Source organism: Condylura cristata, unplaced genomic scaffold (assembly GCF_000260355.1).
Source record: "Condylura cristata isolate star-nosed mole 26May11 unplaced genomic scaffold, ConCri1.0 scaffold00002, whole genome shotgun sequence".
Classification (NCBI taxonomy): domain Eukaryota; kingdom Metazoa; phylum Chordata; class Mammalia; order Eulipotyphla; family Talpidae; genus Condylura; species Condylura cristata.
Genome location: NW_004567103.1, coordinates 57,494,782 through 57,512,438, shown reverse-complemented (window position 1 = coordinate 57,512,438; position 17,657 = coordinate 57,494,782).

Here is a 17,657-nt window from a genome sequence, read left to right as displayed (position 1 = left end):
CCCACATCTAAACACCATCACCTTTTGCTTTAGCTATCAACATGAGATCACAAACATTCAGTCTGTAACTGATCTATACAGGGTTTTTTTGTTTGTTTTTGTTTTTCCTTCTGAAATCTCTATCTCTATTATATTGTTAAAATTTGTTATCTAAACATCTTTTTTTTATTGAGATATCATGCATTGTACAATAAAATCCCCTTATTTAAAGTTCATATAAATGGCCTCCCTGGGGGCACAGGGGTTAAATCTCAGCACTATGAAACCAGTGGCTGCAACTGCAGCCCAAGTTTGATCCCCACCAGGGGACTTAACCACATGGTGCAGCTGACCTCTCCTGTCTTTCCCACTGCTCCCCTTAGGTATGTATCTCAGAAGATCTGCCCAGTCTGCTCCTCACTTTTGTCTCAGGTGAATCCTCTCATCTCCCTCCCTGCCATACATGCCTCTGGCCTACCCTCCAGCTCTTGTACGCATAAATCGCCTTGGAAAGTTTAGATATGACAAATAATGTCAATATTTAACATATACCAGAAAATTTAATTTTAAAATGAACATATCTCAAATAATTAAAGCTATAAATATAAAATTTCTAAAAGAAAAGATGGTAGAATGTTTTCAAAATTGGATTAAACAATGATTTCTTAGATAAGAGAAAAAAGAACCACAAAAGGAAAATATTGATAAATTGTACATATCAAAGTGAAAATCTTCTGCTATAAGAAAGATACCATTAAATGAAATGAAAAGAGAAGTCACAGTCTGGAAAATATTCATGGTATATAAAATTATAAGAACATCTACCTAAAATACAGAGAGAATGTTTATGAATCAATTATGAAAAAACAATTTAATTCAAAGTGGGAAAATGATTTGAATAGATGTTTCACAAAATATTTATATACCAGGGGATGATGTATATAGGAAACGATGTTAGCATTATTCATAATCAGGAAAACTGACATTAAAAATACAATGAGATTTTACTACAAACACATGAGAAGAGCTCAAATTACAAAGACTAAAAATACCTAAGGTTGATAAAGTTGTGGAGTAACAAACTCTTAGACATTTCCACCAGAAGTGCAAAATTATACAAGTACTTTGGAATAGTACTTGTCAGTCTATTGTACAATTAAACATATAACTATCAATACAAGTTTCATTTTAAATTGAAATGGTGTATAGCTATCATAAAAATGGTAATCCAAGTAAATATATACCAAATTTTATAACAGATTTGATTAATCCATTGGAAGAGGTCATGGAATTCTCATACTTGGCAGAAATAAATTCAAAATATAGTATTGCAACTGAGTTTGATACTGCTTAGTGAGCCAAAATCATGTAGAATAGCTTCCTGTCGCTAATCTCAGTCTTCATACACTTAGGGCTGTCTTTGTTCCTACTGAACAAGTTAGAGAATATTTTCATTTTTTGTCTTTTGTTTATTAAAGTGTTTAGATTTCTTTTTCTTCCAGAGTCAAAACATCTGACTAAAAATTCCTCTTTGGGGATCATATATAGTTTTAAAATGTGAAAAAGCAATGATCTCACTTTCCAACAAAATATCACAGGTTTTGTGTACAAAACTTAAGATATCATTTTAAGTTATCACTGACCCTATAGGCACATCCATATATCTCTTAGAGATTCATGAACTTAAATATAATAATCCATTATTCATATACACAATTTAGACATACTGAAGTCTGAGATAGACACAATTTCAAAATTTCCTTCAACATAAATATTAACTATATAGATCTAATTAATTTCATGTAATGGTAAATAAAATATTCTATCACATGACACTAAATATTTCTAGAGGAACCACAATTTACATGATTACATATGGAATGGTAGTGGTCATTGGTACTAAGATAATCATAGGAGACTTGACTTAAAATTCTGAATCAAGAAGCCTGACTATGAGTAAATATTAAACATCTGTAAACCTCAGTCTCTCACTAGGGAAACATCAACAACAACCATACTGGGCTCTTCAGTAGGTGAGACAATCCACTGTACTAAGTGAGAAGCAGTATAATGGTTAGCACATATTGAGCACTGAATACTTAATTAGCTGCATTTAATGTCCTCATTGGCAATATGAACATACATTTGAATATATTCTTCCAAAGATGCTGAGTTGCCATAATTCCAGTGTCCTTTCAAGTTACGGCTTTTCACTATACATTTACATTTATATAACAAATGAATGCTATTTTTCTTCTGGACCATAGTGTTTGATATTGCACATTCTTTTCCTTACATTATTATAGAACAAGAGAACTCTGACGATGCACTGTCCATACAAAGGTTCCTTGTGTAATATTAAGATAGATCATTTGCCAAAAGAATAACCTCACTAAAAGGCCAAAAGCATGGGGCAACAAAAAAGTCTTTATGGAATGATTGGTTCACAGGCATCCTGTGCCCTGAGGCATGATTAAAATTTCCTCATTGGATTAATTATGTACATCTCTCACGCATATCCATGTTCCTCACAAATCAACTTTCCTGGCTTCTAGAATTCATTAAGGATCTTATCTTCTCTTTAAAATAACAACCATAATGTTCTCCTAGTTTGTTTTCAACATAGAGCGCAGAGGAACTGATTATTTAACTTTCTAGTTAACAGCAAACATATTGACAATAAAAGATAAAAGAAAAATGGAACAGAAAATGTGAATACCTAAACACCATGCTCTTTTAGTTGAACTAAAGCTATCTGCGTTGTAAATTTAAGCAATTAAAATTCTAAACAGAAGGATAATTAAAGTTAAAGAAACATGCAGAACTAGAAAAAGGAAACCTGGAAATTATTCCATCAAAGCTGAATCATAAAACTTCAATGATATTCAGTATTTTAGGTTAGAATGATGAAAATATGTCCTATACAAATTAATTTGAAGGTTTAAATCAAGTTCAGCAAGTTTATCAATGCTCATTAGATGCATTGATAATGTCACCTGGCTTTTTTTTTTCTCTTTACAGGCTTTCTTTTTGTTACTACTTTGCCTATATTGACTTTCTTCTGTCTACCAATTGTAGACAGGCGTAGGACTTGTGGTGATTATTGACAACCTGTGGGTATTTGGTGTCAATATTTATCTTAGTATACACTTCTCAACTTCAAAGTAATCTTATAATCATATACAGAAAAGAGATTATATGCTGCATAACTACTCCATTAAATCAGAAAGTATACTTTGTATTGAAATTTTAAAAAACTGAATGATAGACCTTTATTTTAGAAATTTTAAAAAACTGAATGATAGACCTTTATTTTAGACTTTTTTTAGACCTTTATTTTAGACTTGTTTATAAGATCATGATTGTAATAATTATTTTTTTACATCATAACTTTAAGTGAATCTGAGTCCCTCAAATAATAATATGTAAATGTAAGGTTGGTCTAAGTCCTTTTACTCTGCACTTTACCTAAAATAGTTCTGATTACATTGCAAAGAAAATAATTTTCTTTCATTTTTCCCCTACTAATTCATTTAACAATCTTATGGAAATAGTCACCAAATAATATCAATTCTCTCTTAAGTATCTCCAAATGTGTTCACTTTTCTACATTTCACTAGACTCTTTATACATCTTATTTGGACTATAGCAATGTCGTCTCAATCAATGTCCTCTGTCTTTTTTAGATCAGAAAATCTTTCTAAATGCGGAGCTGATCATATCATGCCTGTTTATCAAACTTTAAACATGATATTGACTCGGTATCAATTTCTACTTACTATATACTTTTCATTATGGTGTCTATATACTCCAACTTCAAATAAAGCAAATCATCACCACTGTCTGAAAGACAAAGTTCTGTTTATGACAATTTAGGACTTTTATGATTCATCCTCTGCTCATCTTGTCAGAACTGAGACACCATTCTTGACTGCCTTATTTAAATTTATTGTCATTTTTAGAATGTGATAGGATCTTGCTAGTCTCTGTAACTTTGGCTCATGATATATTCTGATTGAAAACTCTCCCTTTATTGATTTCTTGTTGAATTTCAAGGTTCTTTTCAGATGTCACCTCCTAACCCATGCAAAAACTGATGTTTAAATACCTCACATGGAAGATGAAAAATAACTCAAAGGCAAAACCTAGGCCTTATTCATCTTTGCATGCACAGCACTTGGTAACCACTAAAGGCTTCCTGAATGTATGCTAATATGAAAGAAGGAATATATGTACCCTTGCCTCTCTTTCTCGATTTTCATTTTGCTCCTCTGGTCACCATATGCTATCTTTTCTTTAGGATAAAACTACTGTTCCTATCTTGACAGTCTTTATCAAACATATTTCAGAGAGTTCGCTAAAGCTGAGAAATAAACTTTGTGTAATACAACAACAAAAGATGAGTTTCATTTATAATTTAGTCACTAGGAAGTAACTAAAAAGTTTAAGTGGTATACAACCAGATTTGCATATTGACATCACGACTGATAACAATGTGAAAAAGATTGAGTAAGGCAGAGAATTATGCCAATTCTGACCAATTAAAGGCTTTATCAATAGCCAGGAGAGATACTAAATATGTGGATAACAGCATGGGTGGGGGGGGGAACATACTCAAGATATTTAGTAAGCAAAATTATCAAACTTTCATTTGAGATGTAGAAGTGAGTTCAAATCAAAAAAAGTAACAAGATTTCAGATTTTCCCATTCTGAAAAATCTGAAAAAAGGGGTAAAAATTAGGGGTTGGTATATATGGCAGTGAGAGTATAAGAAGTTAATTCAATTCTGAGCATGTCAAGTGTGGGATGTATGTGGAACATTTGGCAGGAAGGTTATAGAAGATTTTTAAATGTATGAGTGTAGAAATCTGGGAATGACCAGACAAATAATAAAAAGAATAGAATACAAATATTATTTGAAATACTGAGAATAGATGTAACTTTCAAAATAGAGAATAAACTTTTCTCCAAAAGGTCTAGACCATATTATTTTCTGAACTATATAAATAGTGTAATTCAAACCAATTTACACTATAGTTCAAATAAAGTTAACATGGTTATAATCTTTATAATGGTAATAATAATAATATCAAGCTGACTTATTTTCTTGTGGGATCCACTGAGTTTCATTTTCTGACTGGACTCTCACTTCTGTTTAGTGTGTCCTCTTGTAGTGCACCATTTTGTTTTGCATGTCATAAAGTACATTTATATAAAAATTCAAACAATTCTTTAATATTTTTCTTTAATGTAGAATAAGTTTTAAGGTGTCACTTTTTATTTTATCCAAATTACATCTTTTGGGAATGTATGTACAAGCTGACAAGGGTTAAATGATGTGTGGGTTGAAAGTAGTTTCATGATTCATGTGAAGTATTAAAATATGCAAAATTATCTCTAGTACAATGAGTTTCCTATGAAAGCCTTCTTACTGCAGAAAGGAACATGAAGCATTCCATGGATTTTCCATCTCAAAAAACACTAAGAAGTCCATGGAAAATAGTCACATAATAGTTTCCAAATAACGGTAATAGAACTCTGCTAAGATGCAAACATTTTTTCCACTTACTTAGATGAAAGTGTCATCTATCAACTAGCTGCCATGTAATTCTGACAATCTACTTTCTGATGCCAAACCTATCTAACAATGATTTTTTTTTTAAGTTTGTAGTAAATTTCAAACAATTATAATAATAACTTAGGCATTTTTTCAAGATGTTATTATTCATAAAATTATTTGATACACATTATTTCATGAAATATGCAAACTCTAGCTTAACCAGGGGCAAAATAAAATGTTTCTAATCTTTATTAATTTTTTAAATTTCCATTAAATTTTCATTTTATTAACACAAATATGGAATCATTTTTAATTTTCTCATTCTACCCAAATAGTAAGGACTATGTGTGTTAGAAATTAAATAGACTAATATTTATAATGGCTCAAAACAATGTCTAACAGACAATAAACACTTAAACACTATGAAGCACATTAAATAAATAAAAGGGAAATAACTAGGTTAGACGTCTTCAAGAACATATGACACTTTTCATTTCACTTGATCCCTACTTCATTCTTGTACAAGGGTCTCAATGTATTTCGTAGGCTTATATTAGCTTCTTTCAGATGCCTGTCACTAAAATCCACCTAAATTATTGACTTAAATTTAATATTAAATTTCAATATGTTAACCTCCTTCTGAAAATATTATTTCCTAACTTTCAAAGGTTTCAAAGTAAGTCAGCTATCCTAATCTATTTATCTACTTCACCTCCTTGAGCTATGAATTCTAGTTCTCTTAACTAAGAAAATTCAAGACATAGAGGGAAAAAGTGCTATCCTCTCTTTTATTCTGTGATGTGTCAGTCACATAAAATGTGCCTGTCTGTTCTAACTCAAATGCTACTTGATTATTATAGACAGAAAATAGGTTTCCTTCCTTTCCTCTCTGATGGATCTTAGTGCTTAATATTCAAAAGATAATCATCAACCAAAGCACAAAACAGACTGTAATAGTCTTGTCGGTACCCTTTATTGAGTTTAGCAGAGTGGAAGCTGATTAAGGATTAAATGATACTTGCCAAGTTATATACTCACCCTAATTTTTCTTGGATGTTTTGAATTACCTCTGAACTAGTCTATGGTAGATTGATGCTTTTGTTTTGTATTTTTTATAGAATTATATAACTTTCACTGATGTCTCCCATATTTTGGTAATAGTTTCAAAGTTCTGACTACTCATCATTAGATATTAGATATTTCTGGACAGTGAAGTTCTCCTTCCTTTTTTCACTCTTTCTCGCTGTTCCTTTCTCTCATTTTCTCTTCCTCTCTCAATCTCTCCTCTTTTTCCTCCTCTCACTAGGAATCTTTGACTAATGAATTATATAAGCTATAAAGTTTTTCTGAAAATGAGTAAATTCTACAGGAAAAATCTGTTTCACTCTCCTAAGGTCTCAAAAATGAGCACGGCGTCTACATGCATTAAATGAAAAAAGGAAATGAAAGATATTAAAGTACTGAAACTACTGAACCCATTTTCTTGTAATCAATTATGAACTAAGTGTATGTGTATTTGATACCTAACAAGATAAACTAGTAAAATGGAATGAAAAGTTGACCTTAAATATATTCTTCATACAACTTTACTTTGGTATGTTATTAGCTACTTGATAATCAAGTGGGATGAGCAGGGAAGAGTGAACCATGGTGAAAATACCTATTAAAAATGATTATATTTATACTGAAATTTTGATATTATAATTATTAAACTGGACAAAGAAGGTAGAAGTTTGGTGTCAAATCAACATAACTACTTTCTATGAGCATATTATCATCTTGAATTTATTATCAAGTATGATGGCAATTAAATACATTTCAAATATGCTTATAAATATAAAAAGCAAATACAGCTAATCAGTTTAAATGTCTATTTACTACAAATTTTCTTATTAAGGGTATTAACTCCAGTAAGCATTCTGACTTGAAAACTACATATTGTTACAAATTTAACACAATACAGCTATGTAATCATGGTTTCTGGAGGCAAGAAACTGCAAATAAATGAAATTTCTTATGATGGTATTGATTTTGAAGCTCTATCAATTTAATTTCTAGTAAGGAAAATATTTATAAATTAATTGATGCATGCCAAATAAATGATTTCATATTAAAAATAAATGAAAAAGAAGAGTTTCCTATTTTAAAGTGTCTATTGTGCTAACTGAAAATAAATGTTACAATTATATGAAACTTACAAAGCTGGCACTCTAAGTACTTATACCTCTTGCAATTAATTCTTAACTGAAAACAGTTGCTCATTATTAAAATTAATGCAAAATTATTCTTTAGTTATATGACGCTAACCTCAAATATCACATTTCTTTAGATTTGGGACACTGCCAACCTACCCCCACAGTCACAGAACAAACTTCAAAAGAAGTAACAAACACAGAATTTACCAGACATTCTAATTATGTGCATTATACACCAGCTTAATGCTGAATTCTTCAATTTGCAAAATTTAAATGTTACATAGTTTAGTGTATTCCTTTCTAGCTTAATTATATGTATATTACATATGTATGCATGTGTGTATACTTACTTTAATGTTGACAAATTTTTCAATCCCTAGCAATACTTTTTACAAGTTTCAGAAAATAAAAAATGTTAATCATACTAATTATGTCTAAATTTAGGTAGAAAACCACAAATGCAATTTAATTATAAAAACCACCACTGGAAATTAACAAAGCTAGTAAAAACAATATCAATTACATGGTCTATTTTTATAATTCAAGGTACTAAATAAAAATGATTGGACCAATAATTACTTGTTTTTAAATTTGCTTCACAACATATATTTAGTTTTATATATATATATACATATATATATATACACACACACATATGTATATATATACATATATACATATATATGTATTATATATATGCACATAGAACACTCATGATACAGTAGACACAAATATGAAAATATCAGTTATTTATCCTCAAGTAGATCACAGACTTTCACAACAAATAGTTATATTAATGGATAATTAGGATGCAGTTTGACAAAAGCAAAGTTTTGAGTCTAGTTATATTAGAATTCAATTCACTTCAGGCAGAGTTAGAAATGCTTTCAGAGAGAAAATGGCACTTAAATTAAAACTAACAAGATGGGAATAACATTCTAGAACAAAGAACAATGCAAGGATCACTGCAGGAAGTAGTACAATTATCAAATGATATAGGTATGCTTAGTTACAGTAAATTGGGCAATGGTAAATAGATTACAGAGTAAAAGAGGACATGCAGTATTAAAAGCCTTTATCATATATTATTACTAGCAATCAATAAGAAATTGATTTTATATAGAGTTTTATAGATATGGAGATTATTAGTATTTTCAGTACTTCAGAAAACATTTGATTACTTCCCTCCAAACAGCAGATATTCTCCTAGATCTTAAGAGATAAATGAATTAGACATGGCTCCCAAAAGCAGGAAAGTCAGTGGGAAATCATCAAAGAATAATTTAAATTATCTATTATTTATGTTTCCCTGATCTTCAGTGTTTTTTTTTTTTTCAAATAATATTTAAGTTGTAAAATTACACAACTGATATTTTAAATTTTGGAAAACTATTTCAAGCAAAAAATATTAAAGACTGGTAATGAGTTTAAATTTTACACATACCTAATACTTAACCATAATTGATGAATCTCAGAGGCTTTTTGATTTTCCCTTTATTTACCCCTCAAAATAAATAGGTAAGACTTGGAATTTTATAATTTCATAAGATTTTCTTTCAGGCTAAAAAAACAGCATTCTTGTTTGGTGTCCAAATAGTAATTTCTCAACAGAACCTCATAAAGATAACATTTTATGATATAATACATAATAGTAAGCAATATAAAATATGCGATAAGAAGTTTCATGGCACTAATTTGTATAAAATCATTCAGAACACACAAACATATAGATTATAATGAAATGTGATGAAACAAAGCTGCAGGGAATAACTGGTCCAAAAATTGCTTCTTTGAATATTGCAAACAAAAATTTCTTTCCTGGCCCTACCTGGTGGCCCAGCAGGTTAAAGCACAGCACTGAGAAGCTAAAGCCACTTCCATATGAGTTGGATTCCCGCCTGCCCCGGAGGTGACCACATGGTGTGGCAGACCTCTCCTGACCCGCCCCCTGCTCCCCTCAGCAGTGTACTTCATAGATCTGCCTGTTCTGCTCTCCACTCTGTCTCTTGTGAAGCCTCTCGCTGCCCCTGAGCCTCTGGCCTGTACCCTAATTCTATATGCACAAATAAATAAATCTTAAAAAATAATTTCTTTCCTTTTAACCTTTTTTCTATTACTGAGGTAACATTGATTTACAATATTTTATACACACACACACACACATATATGTTTTGCTGACACTGTCGTAATGCATCCTAGAGCAGTCTAGGATGCAAGACCATCTGTTGAAAAATAAATAAAATCTGTTATACTTTATAGAAAATTATCTGCGTGGATTAACTGGAAATGATATAACTAGATCAAAATAGAGAAAACAATTGGATGCTGAGGTAGAGTGTTATTGTCATCTTTAATATCCAATTTTACATTTCTATTTCATTAAAAATCCTTATGTCCTCACTGACTTCTAAAATATCAGTGTTTGTTTGTTTGTTTTTAAAGTAGTATCTTTGTTTTGTTCAAGACACAGCATTTTATGGGTTAAAGCAAACTCACCTTTTCAACAAGGACAGTTAGATGTATTTTGATAGCACCAAGCAATTCCTTAGCCTTCCTGAGTAAAAATACATTGCTTGCTTAGCCTTTGATTCCAATAAAATTATTTTTTTAAATGATCAAACTGTGTCGTATTATTTGTAATGCTATTAAGAATAATATCTAAAGTACTTAAACTAATTATGCCTATTTTGTAAGATTAATTGTCATTAATAATTTAACATATTTTATCATTTAAGTCAGTATCCGTTCTGATCTTTAACTTTAGAGAGTGTACTGTATATGTACCACATAATTAAGGCTTATGTATCACATAATTAAGGCTAAATACTAGGAAATCAGACTAATGAGTCCAAATCAAACTGAATTATTTAAAGCTTTTTTTCTTTAATTTTAGAGGTAGAATATTTAGTAATTAAATGCTGATTTCATTTTCTTGAACTTGCACATGAGAGTCTTCTTTGTTTTTAAGATTCTTGTTACAGAAGCAAAAAAGGTTTCCTTGAGAAGTGAGACCTTACTTGCTGTTAGTAGGAAAAAAGTAATGAAGAAAGAGGAAGTGATTTAGTCTTTTGCTCTCTCTCTCTTTTCTCTCCTTTTAATCTACCTTCCTGGGAGCTTTGTTTGATTTTTGCTTTTTCTATAGGGACCTCATACTGGATAATGCTTAGTTTCGTATAATATTATATTTCTTTTTCCCAGGATGATAGAAAATTAATAACTATTAAATTAACATTCTTAAGGATTTCAAGTTTATAAAGAAATATTTTAGAAAGGCCTATGCATTTTTCTGACCAATTCACTCATTCATTCATTTGGTTAATTATTGTTTTAACAAGCAACTGTAATAAATACTGTATGCCCTGTTCTGTTGCTTAACAGCGCATCTGCTAAGGTTTTGGGTCTGTAACACCGATAAACAACAAATCTCATTTGGGAGTATCATGCCACAAGTCATACTTTGCACAGCAAAGCTGCTGTGACAGTCCTCAGTACCTCCTGTCTTCTTGGAAGCTTGACTAAGTGCTAAGAAAGGAGAGGTAAGTAAGAGAGCCAAGAGCTTTACTCAAAGAGAAGTACTCCTGGTTGTGTTGGGATGACATAAACATATCATTTAGTAGAACTGTCTTGAATGAAAGAAGTACAAAGGTGATTTGGAATTCAGTGGACAGAGGATTTAACTTCAATAAAGGACAGAGAGGGTTTCTGTAGAAGGCTTCTTTGCAGTGAAGGTCTGATGGATAGTGAGAAATTTTATGTAAGTGCTGATGTATTAAGAAGGTGGGAAGTAGTTGGCTAAAGTTAGATTACGTGAGAATGTTTAAACAGGAAATATCATGTATGAAGGCTGAAGGAAAGTGAGCACCATGCCTTCAACAGGAAATCACAACAAATTCAATGTAATTGGAGAGTAACATTAAATGAGGCTGGTGAGGTCAGTAAAACACAGATCAGAAACTGAGTCTCTGTCCACTTAAGTGCTTTAAGTGGACAAGCCTTGCCTTGCTCCCAAATCGCCATTATCCATTATACCAAGAAAACATAATGAAGTTGGTATTTTTTTTGAATGATAATTTTACAGACAGAATTATATCTAAGAAATTTTTCCCTTTTAAGGAATGAAAAATTTACATTTTCAGGGAAGCAACTGCTATATCTGATCACTTTCTTAGCAATGATTACAAGAGTTGATGTGGTTCAAGAGGACCTTGGGGAAGTATTTATATCCTGCCTCACATCCAATTCTTCCCTCCCTCATAACCTATTTGATTCTAGGTTTTACTTTCCCTTTTACCCCAGGATTTGGAGCTAATAGCATTAAATCCAGGCAGTAGGATTCTTTAGATAGAAAACCAGAAACAAAATGAAAAGTGTCATTCAGGTAGAAAAATTACAGAAAGCTGATAAAATTGTGAAGTAGGACTGGTAATTAAAATAAGCAGCCAAGTTTGCAGGACACTTGTGAAGTAGAAGTAGTTGCACATGGTAACCCAGCATAGTAATGGCTGGTACCAGAGTGAATAATTATTAAATATTCAAATCTTTATCACCTAAGAACAATCAAGAAAATATGAAGTACGGGTTAATAGGACAGAATGATTGCCTCTTTTTCAATGGTAATATTTTTATTGAAGTAATATTAGTTTACTCTATTGTATATAGGCTCACACCTCTTCAGTGTGTTACCACATCACACCCATCACACCCAACACTACCAAAGAACCCATATATAATGAATTTTATTATTTCACTTACTGTGCTTTCCCTAATGGTAAACACATTCATCTTTTGAGTGTGTTAAAGTGCTAAAATGTCAGTTGGATTTGAATGATCATTTTTATTTTCTCACAATTAAATAGAGCCAATAGATCACTTCTCATGTAGACAAAATACCTGCAAACAAGTAATTTTTGCTGATCGATCTTGATTCTTCAACAGGTAGCCTATTCTGACATCATGCATGATTTCCTGCTGGAGAGGAAAATGAGGAGCAGAGCATTCCTTATCCCTAATCCACTCAGGTATGTCTTTGTAAGTAGTTCAACCACTTTGACATCTCTGCCTCACTATTGCTCTTGTCCAATCATTCAGCAGTGGCAAGGCTTTGAGGCGTCAAAAACAACTACAAAGAATAGTCACTAATCTTACATAGAACAAAATACTCTATTGGCAAGTCCTCAATCATAACATGCTCCTGGTTGAAACTGAAAATGTTGGGAAAAAATGAAGAAGCATCATTTCTCCTTAATGTCAAGAATAACCTGATTCCAAATGGGCATATCTTTTTAACCCTATCAATTCATCACTGAGGAAATTTTAAGTAATTTTTGTAAACATATTTTGACATGTACTCGCTATTTCTGATGGTCTCAAAACTGACCATTACCTGGAAAGAAAAGAAGACCGTCACTACCACAATATTCATCTTGGGAAGCACAAACTGACATACACAATTTGGAGTAAGAGACAAATGTAATAAAACTTTACAGATGAATCTCTTTTTTTCTCCCAAAGTAGATTCGGAAGAAATTAGGAATAGAAAAGATCTTAAACCAGAGTCAAGGAAATAGAGTTCTTCATTTATCACAGAAACAAATAGTACAGTAATGACATAATTTTCCATAATGGCCCTTGATCCAGTCAACCTATTTCACTCATTTTATTATACAGGCCCTTCAAATGTTTTAGATTTATCCCATCACCTGTCAATTCATGCTTCATTATCCTGCTCTTCAGGGTCATTCAAGGTTGACTTCCTTTCCAACAGTCATTCCTGTCCAAACAGGAAACATTCAGGCCATTTCTATCTCCAATGTCAATCTACAACATGTTTTCCCATAATTATATATTTCAGAAGTCACATTGAGCTCAAGTCTCCCTGCCAAAGAGGGGAAAGCACTCCAAACTATCTAGAAAAAGTGTATCTTCAGCTGTTTTATTTACATTATCAGTTTATAAATGGTGTTTTGAGAACATGGTTGTGGGGAGAACAAGCAAAACAGGAAAAATTCTTGTGATTTTCCCAGAGTAGAACCAGTACCTCAGAATTCTGCAGTTTCTTCATGAACTCACAAATCTGTCTGACAGAGGCAGAGGCTCCACATTGAGCATTTCAATTTCAGGGGGGCACAGCCAATGCTCTCTGCATGTGTGAGAGCTGCTGTGGCAGTACTGCAATGAGGAGTACAAACCCATAAATAGTTTTCTAATCATCTCATCACCAGCTACTGATCTTTCTGCCACATCACAGTCAAGTAAAAAAGTAGTTATAATAGAACAAAATGAACAAACATTTAAGTACCTACTATGAGCGAAGGACTACTACCCTTTAATCAAATTCTGTCTGATCAACTGAATTACCTAAGTGTGCTCAGAAGGAAAATGAGGGATAGTACTTTTCTTGAGCAAAGTCAGATAATAAGTGATAGATTGTATATGCTAACCCAGGATTTGCAGGTACTCCAAAGTTCATATTGTGTCCCATTTACATTGCAGTCAATACAAAATGTTTATGCCTAAATACATCAAGTTTAATTTCCACATGTTCAGAGTTAGAAGCTATGGCATATATTGGTTGAATGACAACCTGGTGACACATAACTGTGTTAGAGTTAGTACCAACACTTTAACTCATGATTGCCAGCTCCTCCCTTTCATATTCAACTAAAGAGATGATAACAGACTTTACAGTAACAATCATTATTTTCACTATGGCTAATTGAAAGCAAACTTTCAGTTAGCACTGGAGGTTCTATGGGACTACCATATTATTCCCTGTGGTCACATTATTGCATGCTTTCTTGAATAACAGCATGTTCAGCATGAGCTATAATCTGGTTCAATGGGAAAGGGTCATCATTAGAATCAAAGCAGCGTCAGACATCTTTACTTGTAATATCTTAAGACTTCACATTTTTAGATATAATTATGGGCCTAAAGTTGGACAAGATGACTGATTTGGTCTTTTCACTTCTCTGAGTTTTGCTAAAATTAGTTTCATTTCTAAACAAAGTTTTCATAATATTCAAATATTTCATAATATTACAGAATATTTTTATTTCACTATCTTGATAAAATGCTGATGCCTTCTCTGTGAATTATTTTTCTTTTTTTAAGAGCAGATATCATTCATTAAATTTTGAACAGGTTGTATTTTATATAGCATGATTAATGAATTAGTTTTTTATATTAAATCATCAGCTTCAAATATATGAAACATATAGAAACTATATGGAAACAGGGGCATTCTACATGTATTTGCTCACTTGGTATTGTAGGTATAGTGAATATTCACCTAACCTTACCTTACTCACATAGTACTATGCAAACATTTCACTGAATTGATTTTTTTTTTTTAAGCAGGTGCTATTCCAACATTGATGCTCCACAGGAAAATGAAAATGCCAGTGTAAATTTCTATCTTTAATTTAACTATCCACTGATCTAAGTTGAACTGCAAAAAAAAAAAAAAAAAAAGTCTGGGATATTGCCATATAATGACAATTCTCACAATGATTGTTGCCTTATAACATCATTTGCAGATCACGCACAAAGATTAATTTAGGATCCATTAATAGAAGAATTTTCAGAGGAACTTGAGCTCAAATTAAACCAATCTGTTACTGTTCCAAAATAAACGCATCAGGTGGCATTTAAATGCAGGTGGTTAACCATTTTATCAGTGCAGATATTTAAGCTATTAGAAATATAATTAGAAAAATTAAATTAAACACACTTAATGTAGATTCTAATTCTAGCAGCAGTGTCCTTAACATTATGCTATTTCTACTGTAAATTATAAAATGTGCCTAAATCACAAAGGTTTGTTTCTGAATAGTAGCTGAACTTAAATAATTAAGTTGTTAGCCATTAACTTCAGTGGTCAACATGGTTATATATCTTTGTCTTACTCCTGTTCCTCCTTCTTGTTTCCACAAATCTCAGGGGAGGCAGATGAATGGCACTTGACTCTACGCAGCTACACAGTCGACTGATTAGACATAGCCCTGTACCACAGGTACACTCAATTATATGCCTTCCAGAGTCAAGCATTTCCTGAAGCCAAAAGTGTTGAATCTGTTGATTTCACACATTTTATACTAGGAGAAAACTGTGATCAAACATATTTAAACCTTCAATTTTATTTCATAACATACTTCCTCCTTCTGTTTAACACAGGAGGTAAGTAAGGAGTTTGCTGAGATAAAAAGGATAAATCAATTTGCTTCCAAATAATTAAGTCATTAAGAACCGGACAATGACTTCATTTTAGTAATTAAGACATCTATGTGGGAGAAAATCTGACATTAGATTTAAAGTATAATTTGGTGTCCATCATGATACAAGCCTATTTCAAATCCACAAGATGTCAAATAGAACAAATTCAATAAAAGGGTAATGCCAAAACATCATGTTTGCTGCAAATATCCTCATAATAAGAAAACACATATTAAGCACTGGTCTTAATGTTTTTGTATGGCAAGAAAAATGCTCAGTGCAGTGTTGAAGATACATAAAACAGCAGTTCCATGGATCAAGAACTAACATATGTTTGTACCTAAACTCTTTTACATTATATGTAATGAACTGGATATGTCTCATATTCCTTTACCCACTATTTCTAAATGACCATGGACAAAGGGATATTTAGCTTCCAAACGATGCTGTGTAAAAGATAGGCATCCATCCTTTTTTAAAGCAACACAGTCTAAGTTGTTCCCTTTAAGATTTAAACTAGGGCCCTCCCTGGTGGTGCAGCTGGTTAAAGCAGAACACTAAGAAGTTAAAGCCACTTCAGCATGAGTTCAATCCCGGCCCACCCCAGAGGTGATCCCATAGGGTGCAGCAGTCCTCTCCTGACTTCCCACTGCTCCCCTCAGCAGTGTACTTCAGTCAGCCTGTTCTGCTCCCCGCTCTGTCTCTGATGAATCCTTTCATTGCCCCTATACCTCTGGCCTGTACCCCAGTTCTATATGTATAAATCTTTTTTAAAAAATTAATTAATTACATCTTCTACAGTTAGAACTCTAGTGGGTTTACCCCCAATAGTGTTCATGATTTTGTTTTTAGTGAAAACTCTAAGCTCTTGAGCATGCTGAAATCTCCAATTTGGAATAGCTCTAGAAATGGCAACATAATACTTTTAACAAGAGAAGCAGCCAAGGAAGAATCTATAAATTGTAGAAAACAGCTCTGCAGGAGCTATTTTCTGACCAACACAATAAACAAGTCCTTTTTAACTCCTGTATTTGATAAGATAACCACTAAAAATTTTATGCCAATTTTGGCCTTAATGAAGGTAGATGTGATTTCTGAACAAGTTCAGGAAAGTACTTCTTTCAAGCAGGGAAACTGCTTAAATTAATTAAGCTAATTACGTTAATGAATAATTAAGGTAATTCTTTCACTCTACCCCCACAATTCAATCTTTTCATTTCTTAGTCATAAGTCTCAAATGGTGGTATTAGAACTCTTGTACATTATAGAACACATTATACACATATTTAACATTTTTTGTCATAATTAAAAATATCGTTTGGCTTTTTTCTTAGCTTGTAGCTTAAATAAGAATAGACTATCTCTCAAAAAGTGAGTATCTTCTTAATTAGGAAATATAAATATCAAATTTAAAATACTAGAGAAGATATTTATATAAAAATATTTTAATAAGCATCAATTCAAATGTGATAACAAACATTTATCTTTTATATCCCAAATTCTGCCTAACATAATGCACATAAACTGTTAGCTACCCAGGGAGCTATGTAGTATTCTACTTTCATAGTTTAGTAATTGAAGACTCAATGATGCCCAAGGTCAAACATCCTGAACATAATGGCTTCTTTCAAAGAAGTCATTAAATCCTTTTAATATGTGACTTATTTGGGGAATGGGGAATGCAAATATGGAATTATTTCTCATATAT